The sequence below is a fragment of the Lemur catta genome, chromosome 10 (assembly GCF_020740605.2).
Source record: "Lemur catta isolate mLemCat1 chromosome 10, mLemCat1.pri, whole genome shotgun sequence".
Taxonomy (NCBI): Eukaryota; Metazoa; Chordata; class Mammalia; order Primates; family Lemuridae; genus Lemur; species Lemur catta.
Genome location: NC_059137.1, coordinates 79640063 through 79653638, shown reverse-complemented (window position 1 = coordinate 79653638; position 13576 = coordinate 79640063). Strand labels below are relative to the sequence as shown.

Below are 13576 nucleotides of genomic sequence, written 5' to 3'. Positions count from 1 at the left end.
TGGGAGTGGACAGTAAGGAGTGGTCCCTGCTCTGCTCTCACTCTGCTTTTAGCATAGGTTTCCTCTTCTCTGCGGCCCCACAGAGCAGGGAGAGGAGGAGCCATTTCTCCAGAGGAGTTTTCCATGCCCCGTGCCACATGGAGGCCATGCAGCAGTCACAGTTCCAGGGGCTTCATTTCTGCAGTGGAGAGCCCTGTGCCAGGAGGTGCTGCCACTCTACATGACAACGGGACCAGGCTGGCCCCTGGGGTGGAGGGCAGAGTGGGCACAGTCTCCGGCACCCTGCTGCTGGTGCTGCAGGCTTCTGCTGGAGCCAGGGCTTGTCTCTCGGGCCTGCACAACTGAGGCAGCCTCCAGGGTGGGCCCAGCAGTGACAGTGGAGCCAGGACTGGCAGGAGGGGCTGAGACCTGGAGTAGAGAGAGGCTCTGGTCCCTCAGGGGCTCAGGAGAAGGTCACAGAGTAAGACACTGACCTCTGAGGAGGGGCCATGCCTGGCTTCTGCTGGCTCTCTCAGGACACCGAGAGGTGAGTTCTGGGATGGAGAAGAGCTGGACACGGACCCCAGGGCTCCTGCCAGGAGAAATGCCACACACGGGCAATGCTGACGGACCAGCAAGAAAACAGGACAGAGCAGGGCCTTCAGCCTGTCTACTGCTCTGTCTTTCGCGAGCTGCAATAAGGCCAGCAATGTAGAGACCCACAGAGACACCCCTGCACAAGAAACTCAGAGAGATCTCACACAGAGACAGCACACAGAGACCTCTCACTGACACACAGACACACTGAGACCCCCCGCAGAGATTCCCCCACAGGAACGTCAGAGCTCTCAGATGCTTCATGTTGCCCCACAGGGACCTTGAACAGAGACACCCAAGGAGCTTCACACAGAGACCCCTACGGAGAACTCCGCAGAGATCACTCTAAGAGACCTCTCCCTCAGTCCCACAAAGAGACTTTCAGTAGTTCTGACACAGAGACCTCCCAGAGATCTCACACTTAGATCCCCACGAAAACCTTAGATAGAGACCTCACACAGAGTCATCAGAGAGGGACCTTATACAGAGATCTCACAGAAAAAACACACAGAGACCTCCCACTGCCTTGTGGAGACCTCTCGCAGAGTCCTCCCACAGAGACCTTGCATTGAGAATTCACAGAGACTCACACAGAGACACACAGGCCCCGCGCAGAGATCCACACAGAGACTGCACGGGGCCTTCATACAGCGTCTCCCATGGTCACCGCACCCAGTACGCTAAGAGAATCACACAGAGACCTCCCACAGGGACTTCATGTGGCCCCACAGTCTCTTGCACAGAAACCCAGCACAGAGACTTCCCACAGAGGCCAGAGAGAGACCTCTCACAGGGACCCACACAGAGACCTCCCAAAGATACCTCCCGCCCGGACCTCCCACAGAGACCACACACAGAGGTCTCCCGCTGCCCCACACGGTGCTCCCGTGGATTCCTCACGCCGCCTCAGAGGCCGAACACAGAACCCTCACAGAAACCTCTCTCAGAGACTTCACAGAGCCTTTCCACACAGAACTCACACAGAAACCTCACGCTGAGATTCCACAGAGACCTCACGCAGAATCCTCACCAAAAACCTGGCTTAGAGACCTCCCACCCAGAACTGACACAGGGTCCTCACCAGGGACCGCACGCAGATACCCCGGAGATGTGGCACCCAGAGTTCACAGAGAGACCTCACATCCATTCTTCAGGCGCCCGAGTAGCCACACCATGACAAGTTCCAGATATTGTCAGCATTGCATTAAAGGGGATTCTCTGCCTGGGGAAATGCTCACGCATTGGTTTTTCTTTTGTAACTTCATTGCCTCTGAACGAAAGCATTATGGATTCCACATGTAGACCAACCTGCACAATTCTTTCTTCCACAGTTTTCATTAGCTTGAACTCTGACACACAGTTTAGAGATTTACGAATTTTAAACATGAGTAAAACATTGCCAACCTCCAATAAAAGAAAATGTTTTATTTGTTCGTTTTTATCATCCAGCCAAATATCTTTTTTATTTTATTGGGAATAAGACTTTGAAAATATGAATGGCAAAGGATCCCTAGAAAGGAAATAAACCAGCCAAGGGCACTGTGCAACTGGAATAGGTCAAATCTATGGCAATATTCCTATTATGTCACCTGACAAAATTATACTTTTTAATAATATTATTTTATTCCTTTAAATGTGGTAACGCTTTCAAATGACATTGTTACACGTTTCCAGCATATGACAAAGTCCTAACGTTCGGCTAACATAGCTTAAACAGATGGGCTATTTTAAATGATTTATTTTTTAAATAATTCTGTGGAAGGCACATTTTTTAAAATAGGCTGTAGGGATCCATTTTATATTCATTACTAGGCTAAAAAAGGACACATTGCTTAAAATAGTTTTAAAATCTTACAAAATATATTACTTAATCTATGCTTTAGATATACAAATGGCCTAACAAAATTACTGAGGAAGGGACATGTTAACATCTGAATTGAAGAACATACATATTTAATCAACATTTATATAATAATAATGAATAATGAAAGGCCTCACTTGTTATAGATCCAGCATTTTCCAAAGAATGCACTTTGGTGAGACTACATGTTTCTGGCTGCTCATAAGCAAACTGTTGTGCTTATTTTGGTAAAATCTATTTTAATGACAGTTGTTAAATGTGTTTCACTAGATTATCTAGTGGGATGAAAGCATCACACTCCTTTCTCTCAGAAGGGCAGAGGTGATACTAGGGCTCTTTTAACCTATTTCTTTCAACAAGAAATTCCCTTTTTATATTCTCCATAGTTTATATTTTTTTAACTATTAATTTTCTATCTTATAATGTCATGGAGTCATAAAATGAAGGAATATCATAATGGATGTCCTCTAATATTTTATCAGATATGTATTTTTAATAGTGCAACTTATGTGGGGAAGTTTTGTGATTGGAATAATATGCAATCAATTAGAAATTTCATACAGGAAAATATCCTTTTCAAGTTGACTATTTTAACAAGGTTAAAATAAGTGATGATTCTTCAGTCTTTTGAATTACAGAAAATGTCCACAATAAATAGTTTATTGGTATGATATGTGGGATGTGTTGTTTCTCACTAGTAATTAATAGTTCAATAATCTGTGAAAATTGCAGTGAACAATGTGCATTGAAGTAATGCTGCCATCAGTCATGCATTAATCTGCCATGCATTGCCTCTGGTGATTTGTGTGTCTAATTTCACAGAATAAGCTTGAGACTTTACCCCAGAAGAAATAATCAAGGGGCTTCAATCTATCAAAAAGATATTGTCAACATTTCCAGACTCTATTACCATCTATATTTTATTTTTAATAAGAATCATCCAGGGTAAATATTATAAACATTTTTACCACTTACATGTGCCCAGATGAAATGGATATCAATAACTATTAACAGGTAAGGGAGAAAACAACAACAAAAACAGATCTTTGTTTTCAAAATATTTTACATCAAAACATTTTGCTGGAAATAAACTGGTTTTTAATCTCCAGACAAAAGACTCTCTAAATGTCATTCAGGATATATTACAAATTTGAATCTAGAATACATTTATGTTTGAAACAGGTCTCACACTGGTTTCGATGAAGGAGGCACTACAGAACCCAGTGTGGAGGGCGGCAATTATGTGATGACTTCTTAATACTCCAGGGGGTAAAGATCTTTCCCACATAAGCAAAAAAAGTAGTCTTTCTACAACATCGACTCCTAAGAGCGAATCCCCTTTTTGGACTGCAATATAATTGTTGATTTCATACACTATTACTTCATAAAGAAATCCCAGAGAAAAAAAATTTCTGGAGGCTTTCCCTGATTGCACAGCTAGGCTTTCTGCTGAGCTTGCACCGTTGGCAAAGAACAGCGCGTCTAGATCCAGATAACCAAGGGGCTTCATAATTGCCTCCTCCACATACTTTGTGAGGCTCATCAGATTCACAACTATTCCTGTAACATGATCAATCTTTATAATTGTGTCCGTGGTCCTGTGGCTGTTGCATTTTCCCAACAGGCGCAAGTCTTCTCGGTTGCTGGCAGGTTTGCTGCGGTGCCCTTCCCTCATGCCCTGCTCTCCACAGCCACTCACACCGCAGTTATGCAAGTGATGTTGACTAAAGTCCGGAAGGCTGCAAAATAGTGGTGTGCCAAGCACAGTAGATGCGGATTTAGAAAAGCTGACGTCCCTCATAAGAAATGTGTGTGACCCTACACTTGGGCCGTAGGTATTTTTGTGCTTCAGCTGGCCCCCTGGATCAGATGCTTCTGTGGAAATGCAGCTAATTTTAAGATTTTCTTCCCCTCCTTCACTCCTCTTCACTTTAATGACATCTGTCACTCTTCCTTCCCCCTCTCTGTCCAAAAGCTGGAATCTGCCACCACCCATTCCCCGTGGTTTCACAATCTCCGTCGTTCTTCTCCAATGACCACTTCAACTCAAACAGCTGTCCCTCACTTCAGGTATTACCCTTCAACTCCATGAGCGAGACCACTGCCCTTTTTATTTCTGCTACAATTTTATGCTGGTAACACTTTGCATATGTATTTGCAATGTCAATGAATTTATTTTGTAGAACATGGTCCCTGGAGTCAGATAAACTCCCCACTTACTTGGTCTGTTGTTTGGGCCGGTCATTTGTTGCCTTGATTTACCAATTTTATAGCACTGTATTAGTTTATTACAAAAGATTTTATTTCATGAAATGCTAGCGCTTTTCCTATTGTTTTGAAAATTGTAAATCTATGGATTTAGGCTCAGTTATTTTTTTAAAAAAAAATCAGTACTTGTCTAAGTATTTGACAGTTTTTCTTTCCTTACATATATCAGAAATATGTTAAGAACTTAGCTAAGAATATACCAATATTTTTGTCACTTTCTGTCATTTTGTGTACTTATTTTATGTTAAAACCTCTACTATTGTGCAGCAAAGAGTTGGTTCCTTGGGAGGAAAACAAAAAACAGCCTTAAGAACTTACTAGGTTAAAGCTTAGCATCTTAGATCTGTGGCTCACCTTACTGTTTTAAAGATATTTTCATAAGCTGGTAAAAAGCCCTAAAATCCTAGGAAGAGAAACAAATTGAGAATTACAAGTCAGATCACTGAAATGGAGTCAACTGACAGTTTGTGTGCTCTGCTATACCAGCAGTGAGTGGGAACAGCTCCTGCGTGGAGACGGCAGCTTCTAGGCACTTCAGAGAAATCGGAAGGAGGGCAGAGCATCCCTGAACTGAGACTAGCCAGCACCTCGCTGGGCTTCACACAGGAGAGGCTTTAAGTCTGAGAGGTGACCAGATTCCACAGGAGACCACAGAGAGGACACCGAGAACTCACAGTGGCTGCCACTGCTGCGCGGGGCTGCTTTCCTCTGGATATAAATGCGATCAATTTTAGTTATACAGGTGTTAAATCACACTCAAGCACCTATTTTCCTTGTGATGAGTTCCTTTAGATTGTGGGTCAAACGTCATCTCAGGGGACACTGGCCCAAGGAGGTGTTGGAGGGATGAACTGACTTGACTTTGCAACCATGAAAACTCATCCAACAGAGATACTAACAATGCAAACTTCCTACTAACTTTCTGGTCAGAAAGCGTCCAACACTGTATTTATTTTGGGACAAAAATATGTATTTAGAAGATTTTTCACAAAAGAGCAGTGATGGGAGGAAACGTTGCATCTGGGCCTGGCTAGTAAGATTTTTCCTTCACAGTTTTGCTTTGGGCTACCCAGCTCACCTGCTCGCCTTGGCACCTGGTACGTCACGCCCCGAGTGCAGCCCTCGTGATCTTCAAGGAGAGTCACCACACTGCCAGGCACCTTGTCACTGCCCCAGTGGAAGGTGTCTCCCTGCCAGAAACAGCGGTTGTAGCCGCGCATGAGGCCCACAGGGCTGTCGCTGTAGATGAAGTCAGGCCTCCACACCAGGGAGCCGTACCTGAAAGTCCACAGCGCTTGAGCATCACCATAGTCCCAGGGGTGCTGAGCGGGGGGCGCAGGGGACCGCGAGCGGGGCACGGTGTTCGGGGCTGCGGATTCCTGCTTCACGGTGCCGGGCTCAGGAGACCGCCACCTTCGCCAAGGTCAAGCCGGTACCTGAGCGCGGAGCTGAAGAAATACCAGACGGAGCAAAGGTGACGCCCTGGACGAGTGTCAGGCTGAGCTGAAGAAACTCCGCAAGAAGAGCCAGGGGAGCCAGAACCCGCGGAAGTTCTCGGACAAGGAGCTGCAGTACATCGGTGCCCTCAGCAACAAGCGGGGCGAGCTGGAGGGCTCCGTGTCCGAGGGGCACAGGGGGGCCCTGACAGAGGAGCGCCGCGGTTCTGCTTCCTCGCGGAGACGCAGTGCGCCCTGGCCAGGAACGCCGCCGCCTGCCGCGCCAGGCGCAAGGGGCTGCTGGCCCTGAAGCTGTCGCTGTGGCAACAGGCTGTGCCGACCCCAACAAGATCCCCGACCGCGCGGTCCAGCCGGTGCAGCAAGTGGCTCGTAGCAACGGCGCCATCCTCCCCAGCACCCTGTAGGCCTCCAAGTCCAGCCCGGTCATCTCAGACCCCGTTCCGGGGGCCAAGCCCCTGCCGGTGCTCCCCGAGCTGGCACCGTTTGTTGGGTCCCAGAACAAGCTGAGCTAATCGTGCTCTAACACGCTGCCCGTGTGCAAGAGCGTGACGCCCTCAAATAGCTAGGCCGCCACTGGGAACAAGACTCTGCCCGGCTCCAGCTCCACGGCTGCCGGCCTGGAGCGCAACAGGTGCATGCGGGTGAAGGACATCTTCTCCCACGCAGCGGGGGACAACAGCACCCTGCTGAGCTTCGAGGAAGGGGGCTTCATCACCCTGCTGGTGCCCGAGGCCCGTGATGGCTGGCATTACGGCCAGAGCGAGACCAGGATCCTGCAGCAGGGCAAGAGCAGCAGCTCCGGGAACCTCCTGGACAAGGACGACCTGGCCCTGCCGGCCCCCGACTATGGCGCGTCCTCCCTGGCCTTCCCCACCCGGATGGCCGGCACATTCAAGCAGCGGCCCCACGGCGTGGCGGTGCTCGCCTTCTCCCAGGGTCTGGACGACTATGGCGCCAGGTCCGTGAGCAGGAATCTCTTCGCCCATGCACAGCTGAAGCCCACGGTGACCAACGACAGGTCTGCTCGCCTCCTCAGCTGAGGGCCATGTCTGCTCTGCTGCCCATGTGGCCGCCACCCCACCCCCACATGGAACCTATCTGTCACCATCTGCGTGTTCCTGCTTAGGGAACGGCCACGCCCCCGCCTGCCGGACTGCGCCACTGCAGTCTGGCCTGGATCCCGGCTGTACCTGGTCGAGGCCCCACGGAGTGAGGGCTGTCCCTGAGAGGCCCTGGGGCAGAGGGACCCGCCTACTTGAGGGCAGGCGTCTCTGGGCCGTGGGCCACGGAGCCCTGGGGCACTCCTGGGTCTGGAGGACAGAGAGGACATCCAGTCAGCCGTAGCTGGAAGAGGAGCCCAGCTGCCCTCCACTCCCACACGTGTAGTCAATAAACAGGCTGCCCCCCCCCCCCAAAAAAGCCTTTATTCAGACTACTTTTAAATAAGTGGTTGTTTTTATTGTCAGTGTATTTCCCCAAGTATATTTTTCGAACATTTGAAGTGCTGAAAGGAAGATAAGCTCTTCAGTCTGAATGATCAATAAGGATATTACAGAATTATATATATAAGAATTTTATACATGTATACATTGCTAAGATCTCCAATCTGCAGCTGGGTCGTCTGCGAAGCCTTGCCTGTCTTGACAGCAAAGGTCCTCTGCAGCATCCCTGCAGACCTGGCCTCAGCTCAGGTGCTGCACCGTGCACAGGCATCTGGCCCCAGCCTGCAGCATCCCAGACAGCAACATTCCCGCCTCACTGACCTCTGCACCCAGTTCAGGCTGGTCTTCAGGGAGTGTGTCCACAGGGTGTGCGAACACAAAATGTTAGCTGTCCATCCGTGAGTGCTACTTTTGCATGTGGCTGGCATCACTTAGTGCATGTCTTTAAAGATATTGTAAAAGAATGTAACAGAAATGTATATTGCCTTTGCCTAAATTCATTATTGTTCAAGGTCCTCAATCCAATGCATTTTATATAATTTTAGCAGGAAAAAAAAAATAACAACATCCTGCCACCAAGTATATTAGGAGTAATATGAGGGATAAAATTAAAGATGATGACTGAGAGACACTGAGCTGTCGTGGGCAAATAACTGAAATGGACTCTCTGGTAGCTTCTAGGATCCAGAGAAATCTTCTACAAGAGAAACTAGGAACACATGTCACTTTCCTCAACTGGGTATATCTGGGACTAAAATAAATCCATCTTCTGTGTAAAGGAAAAAAAAATCTCGAGACTCCTCCCCCTAAAAAACCTTATAATGCCAGAAGGGAGACCAAGCCTGAGAACTGAACCACTCAACTCTGCCATCCTCTCCCCAAAAGAAATAGCTGTGATTTCAGGACCCCATGTCATGATGTTGTAAGTCAGGTTTCTCAGGTTTCTCCAATAGCAAAGGTCCTTTGCCTCTCCAAGAAGGCTCTCTTCTCACAGATTGCTCACAGGGAACTGCCTTGTTAGCCCTAAAGCCTTTAGTGGTATATGGCCCCCATAAAACATGCACATGCCAATTATAACCCTACAGCTACAAACTAAACAAAGCCTTGATCCTGAGTTCTGTTAAGTTGCAGGGGACGACAATGTTCACTGCAAGCTTGTCTCAGCAGAGGCAAACCCAGGACAGATGAGCTCAGCCACCCCTCTGCCTACCCTGAGAAGACTACATAGTTGACTTTCTTTCTTTTCACTCCCTTTTTGAGTGTTCACCTTATCTTATGTACAATGTAGATTTCCTGAGCACTAATTAGAGCCTCACAAGAATATAACCATTTGCCTCACTGCCTATCCCTCCCCATCCCCTTTCTCTTCTGTGTGCTCTCCCTTAGATACTCTGTTTCCAAACCTCTGCAAAGACAGCCCAGGCCACAGATGCATTCCTGGCCTGTGCTTATCCCAGGCATGTCCTTAGACCTTGGCTTACTAAACCTCATCTGAGTGTGACTCAGTTTCAGTCACTCATTATTTAGGTTTTCCTCTGCTAGTATCACCTTATTCTTAATCTTGTTTTTCTTCCCCAGTATGAAAAAGACACGATTTCATTGTGATTGTTGCTTGGTATAATTTTGAAATACAGAGGCTATCGAGACAGAGCAGGAGCCCCTCCTAGAGGCCTGCTGCCTGCTGCAACACCCCCACCTACCACCAAGAATGGAAATAAAGAGAAGTCAATTTCCTTCAAGGGAAACTCCAGGTCCCTAGCTAGCCTTAAGGAATACACAAGTAACCGGATAAGCAAGAAGGTAGTAATAGCTTAAAACAATGCCCACCCAAGTCAGGTCAAGTCACAAGATGTTTGTTTCCCCATAGAAACTAAAAATAACATCTTAACATATGTCTCTGCGTTGTTTTTCAGAAACCCAGACCCTCACCAAATGGAAAATGCCTCTCAGATAAGGGGGAGCTTTGGACTGAACTGTGACCCCCCTGTTCTTTGTTCCAAATTTCTTCCTGAGGGGCCTGGAGAGAGTCACACCCACAGGCCAATGCTTAACATTCCTTTCTGCGGACCCCAAGTTTTTAGACAAAAACTAAATTTCCTTAATTAATTGCAAATCAAAGAATCTTTGAATCCACCTATGACCTGTAAGCCTCTATTTCAAGATATCCCAGCTTTTGGGGCCAAACCAATGTATAACCTCCACATATTGATTTACTATTTTGCCTGTAACTTCTGCTTTCCCGAAACATGCCCGCCTTTAAAACCCCTTGCTTGGAAGCCATCAGGGAGGCTGAGTGTTAAGCATGAGATGCCTGATTCTCCTTGCGTGGTGCCCTGCAAACAGATGCCCTCCTTTCTCTCGCTGCAAACCTCGGTGTGGGTGTCTGGCTTTACTGCGCTGGAGGAGTGGGCTCAGGTTCGTTTTGTTACTGAATGCTAGCACTTGTGCCCGGGCCTGCATAAGAAGAAAGTCCCAATGAGAAAAACAAGGACAAGTGGCTGAGGAAAAGGAAAGAGAGATTTATTAATTTGCTGGAATATGAGGAGAATGGAGACTCCTGTCTAAAATGCCATCATCTGTCTTAATCATAAGCAGAAATACAAAGCTTTTAAAGGGAGTTTTTAGCTTTAGGCAATTGCTGTTCAACTGCAGTTGATGATTCTGATTCCTCCCATCTCTGGGGAAGAGAATCTTGGGACCTCCGTCCAGACCTCTGCTTGCCCAGACCCTTCCCAGGCCTGACAGTTCGACAGTTCCGATGAGCTATCTCCTGTAGTACAAAGAAGAAAGCTCATTCCTCTGCCCCTCCTGACCACTGGCCTGAGACAGGGAAGCAGGTTTTAGTTCTCCAAAAGGAGTGGGGGAGGTTTTAAAGAGACAGAAAACACTTTGTCTCTCTCATGGTCCTACCTTGGCTGTAGAACACAGTCTCTGTGCCTTATTCTGATATCCAAGGCCCCTTACAATGTGGCCCTAACCATCTGCCCAGACTTGGCTCTCTCTTCTCACTGTCTGGTTTCCTAAGCTACAGCCAAGTTCCATCCTGTATCCTGTCTGTCCTGTGAGCACATCACATCCTTTATGCCTCAGTGCCCTGCCCGGAGATTCACTCTGCCCACAATGCCCCCTCCTCTCAGAGCAGCTGTTTAAACTCCTGATTGCTAAGATCTCAAATCTGCAGCTGAGTCCTCTGTGGAGCCTTGCCTGTCTTGACAGCAAACGTTCTCTGCAGCATCCCTGGAGGTGCCAAGGCAAGTCATGGGTTCCAGCCTTACACCAGTAGAAGCAAAGCTTTAGCCTATGAAGCAACACCTTGATACATATTTTGGGCAACTGACTAAGCACGATAGATTTTTTTAAAGATCACAGTGTTGCATGGCAGACTGATGGCTGTGGTGTAAGAATGCATCTCAGTTGCCTATAATTGGGCACAAGGAGCCCTGCTCCAGGGATGCACACAGAGAAAAATGCTGTTTCTACAGCATCAATCTCCAGTATCCTCAATAACATCTTGTGTTATATTTATTTTTTAATATAGTTGATAGGGTATCCAAGTGAGAATAAATAATCATAAACTTTCTGTAAGTTCTCAAAAATACTTCTCCCAAAACTTTTTTAGGTAAAAATATACTATCCTCTTATTGTTATCATGTAACTGTAGCTTTACATCTTCTAAAAACATGTGGAATCAAGTATGACGTCAAAGATTTCATTTATGTAAAAATAATAGTTGCTTTTGTCCAAAAAAATGAGGTGGGGCTGGCCTGCCTGTGGCCTGGCCTGCCTGTCACTGTGCTGGCCGCTCTCTTCCGTGGGCCGAGCCACACGCTCTCACCACACATGTCCCTTTGGGTGCTTGAACAGCAGTGATGGTGATTGCCTCTTACCTCCCTTCTTCCTGATCAAGAGAACTGTCCCGAATGGCTAATGCCCCACCTTGATCAATCCCTTTGACCACAGTCTTCCTAGATGGCAGGAGCACCACCAGGCTTGGGTGTGCGGGCCACACCCTGCCCTGGCAAGGAGACTGCACTTCTCTGAATGAGGCCCAAGCCCTCATTGCCTCCATGTAGTGCCCAAGACTTTCAGCCTGTGGTTCTCTCCAGAGGCTCATGCTGGGTGGGTGTTGGGATGTGGACAGGCCAGGGAATGCTGTGGCTCCTCCTCAAGGCCCCCTGTCAGCCTGTGTCTCCCCAGCTCAGCCTTTACGCCCACCCAGGGGTCTCCTTGCATGTACCCAGCCTACACCCTGGCCTCTCCGGGTGGCCTTTGGGGCCTTCAATCCAGCTATCTACCCACAAAACTCCTCTTGATGGGAGGGGGAAGCAGAGGCAGAGGTTCTGGGCCCTGGTACTGTGGGGAGGGCAAGGTGTTCACATCAGGCCTGGGGACAGTCACCACCACCCCTGATGGAGCGCCTGCCCCACTGCTGTGTGCCTGCCGGTTTTCATGGTGTGCCTCCCTGTGCCTTCCCAGGAGTCCTGGTGTAACCGAGTGAGGGTGCTGCTCTGCTGCAGGGAAATGGCCAAGGCTCAGACCTCAAAGAAATAATCTCAAAGTCTTAGGCTGAGGGTGGGAGTTTAAAAAGGGAATTTGGTATAAAGGGCATGCAGGAATGGCAAGGAGGTGCAGGTCAGTGTGATGACTGCCTTGAATTATTGCCCCAGCTGGTGAATGGGCTGGCGCTATCTCGAAGGCTGTTTATCCATAGATTAATTGCAGCCTGGAGGTAGTCTCCTGGTGGGGGTCTGGATTGTTCCAAGACTCAGTCTCTGGAACTTCTAAACAAGCACATAATTAGGCTACACTCCTGTGAGGGAGCACCTGGTGGAAATGTTACAGCCGGTTCCCCTCGGCCCCGGGAACAGAAAGACAGAGTCACTGAGGCTGCAAAAAGGCAAAGGAGTTTTATTGACTAGCTTGAGCTAGGGTCCAAGCCCTGAGCACCAACGCAGTGGTCTCTTTCCATGGGCAGGGACCCCGCGCAGCGGGGCGCATGTCTTTTATACTTTTTTTTAGCGGAGTACATGCACGGGGCGATGGATCCCCCCTCCCTCCCTTAATTCATTTGCTCCTTCAAAAGTGGCTGATTGTCTTGGCTCCTGATTGGTTGGTTTTTTTTAAGTTGCGGGACTGGCTTCTGATTATGCCTTGCCCTTCTTATCTGGTTAATTGGTTGGAGGCCCCTGGACTCTCCAGCCCTTTATCAGGAAGTAACTTGCGGTACATGTCAGGGCTCCACTTAAGCCAGCAAGCCATATTTACAGAAGCAATTAGCATCCGTTAGAATCAAAGAGAGCACACATTCTTTTTTTTTTTTTTTTAAAACATTTCCCGTTCTTCAGGAAGAAGGAGGGTAAAGGTCAGTGTTTCCTCGTTAAGAATATAGTAAAAATGGGCCGGGCACGGTGGCTCACTCCTGTAATCCTAACACTCTGGGAGGCCGAGGCGGGTGGATCACTCAAGGTCAGGAGTTTGAGACCAGCCTGACTTTTATTTTTGTTAGTAAATCCTAGGTTTATGACATTGTATTACTAATGAGAGTGTTAGTTGTAATATTTCTATTTCATGAATGTTACTGTTGTGTCCTTTGTGACCTAATACTTAATCAGTTTTTGTGAATATGCCATATAGTCTCCATAACCAGGGAGAAAATTTTATGTACATATACCTCCATAAGATAAAAATTTCACAGTGTCCTTTGTCACATTTAATGCTTTGGGGCTTGAGTTCTATTTTTCTGATATCAGAATTGCTACTCCTGCTCAATTTTTGTTTCCATTTATGTGATATGCTTCTGTCCAGTAGTTTATTTTTAGCTTCTCTGAATCACTTTGTTTTAGATATGTCTCTTGTCTCCTCAAGGTTTTTGTTTTTATAAGCCAAGCTGAAACTAATGTACTTGGTCTCAAATATTCAACTTATGCATGTTGTTATATTACCTTATTATAAGATGTATATTACTTTCTCAT

The 13576-nt window shown here is 47.4% G+C and overlaps 2 pseudogenes; one reads left to right on the top strand and one right to left on the bottom strand.

Annotated features, from left to right (window-relative positions):
- Positions 1-216: 216 nt before the first annotated feature.
- LOC123645706 lies at positions 217-6117 on the bottom strand (annotated as a pseudogene).
- A 12-nt stretch (positions 6118-6129) lies between these two features.
- On the top strand, positions 6130-7202 carry LOC123645705 (annotated as a pseudogene).
- The last annotated feature ends 6374 nt before the right edge of the window (positions 7203-13576 follow it).